The sequence below is a fragment of the Pinus tabuliformis genome, chromosome 6 (assembly GCF_031772625.1).
Source record: "Pinus tabuliformis cultivar Carrire ecotype Pingquan chromosome 6, CPIR1, whole genome shotgun sequence".
Taxonomy (NCBI): domain Eukaryota; kingdom Viridiplantae; phylum Streptophyta; class Pinopsida; order Pinales; family Pinaceae; genus Pinus; species Pinus tabuliformis.
In genome coordinates this window covers 1326300711-1326302263 of record NC_142292.1, presented here as the reverse complement: position 1 = coordinate 1326302263, position 1553 = coordinate 1326300711, and the positions used below count along the sequence as shown (strand labels likewise).

The following is a 1553-nucleotide window of genomic DNA, read 5'->3' as shown; positions in this document are numbered from 1 at the left end:
AAAAAATCACAAATTTGTTAAGATGGCCTGAGGTATGTTGAATGTTGCAGTGTAGGGAGGTATCAGGTAAGTCTTGGATAAAAGTAGTATTATTGGTGTATCTTTGTATTATAGGTTCTCTACAAACAGAATCTAGGTGGTGTCCCTAAAAGAGGCTTGATCAAGAAGAAAGCCTTCAGTTAGACCCCTCCAAGTTTTTGGATCTGGTACATATGTTTTAGTTCCATAAGAGAACAGAACCCAAGTAGATGCTAAACGTTAGATGTTAATATTTGTTAATTATAATGATAAACAAAAGCGTGTAAACTATTTGATGTGACCACTAACGATGTAACAATTTGAAGTACAATGGTTGAATGAACCAAATCAAATTCAAAATTTATTGACGTTGGTTGTTTTGGGTCTACAAAAAAAGCAGCCAAGCTGCATGGTAAACAATTGTTCATTGAGTGGTAGTCATCAAGTGGTAGTATGCATGATGTTCGTTGAGGGATAGTCATTGAGTGATAGCATGCAGACATAGCATGGTGGGGCTGGATGCTTTTCAGCATACCCCACAATCTATTTGAAAAGACTGGTAATTTTATCATGAAATCGAGCGTTCACAATATCTCTGCGAATTTTTAAGGTTGGTGTTAACAGACCACTCTCTACCTGCAACCAAATCGAAGGGTCAAAATAAGATTGCACTCCATTTAATATGCATTTACTTAAGAAGATTTCAAATAGAAAAACAGGGCAAAATAATCCTAATGCAACCAACATACTGTGAAAGGCTCCTCCAGAAGCAAGAAAGGTCCTATTTGAAATGAGCACCTTGAGGTACTGCACATTGACAAGAAAGATCCAGCTTAGATCACCAGCAATTGCAATGAAAAATCATCTAGCGCATGTAAACACCAAGATTTTAATATCAAGATTGTTGGCAATACAGACACTCGTCATTTTCTGGAATAGAATTCCTTTGACAATCAACTCAGATGCCTGCCTATCTTATATTTAATTCTCACAGGCAGAACTACCTGTTCACATTGTAAAACAGATGTCCCTGGTTAAATTGTAGAGTAGTTTGGCTTAGGTGAGACAGACCTACAGCTCTAGTGCTGTTTTTTCCATATACAGAATCATCTCAGGGATTCTGCCTACTATAAATTTTTTTATAACCATGCATTCATTGAAAAAAAACAAAAGGTGAACATACATTCCAATTTTAGCTTAATCTGTGAGAAATATACAACAGATAAAATCTAGTATATCAAAAACGAAAATGATCATACCCAACCAGTTTAAAATAAGACTTTCATTTTCCTCCAATAAATTTGCATTGAAAATAAAAAACAGTACGCTGCTTATAATTCCTTTTAATTCTCATAAATGAAAGGCCCTACTTATGCTCGACAGTAGTTAGGTTTAAAGGGGTATAAGCAGTGTTCCACGGGGACTCCCCCCCCCCCCTAGGGGTCTAGTTTCCTAGCTCCCCCGCGCTCCGGAGACTTGGGGACGAGAAGGGGTCGTTTCCCCACACTTCCAAAAAAACAGGGTACGCAGGGGGA

At 37.7% G+C, this 1553-nt stretch overlaps 1 long non-coding RNA gene across 1 annotated transcript; it reads right to left on the bottom strand.

Moving 5' to 3' along the window:
* Positions 1–247: 247 nt before the first annotated feature.
* Positions 248–1132, bottom strand: LOC149263494 (uncharacterized). The gene is made up of 2 exons (XR_016249685.1): positions 768–1132; positions 248–654 (listed from the first exon to the last, which is right to left on the bottom strand). It is a non-coding gene; the product is annotated as an uncharacterized LOC149263494 (long non-coding RNA).
* Between the last annotated feature and the right edge of the window lie 421 nt (positions 1133–1553).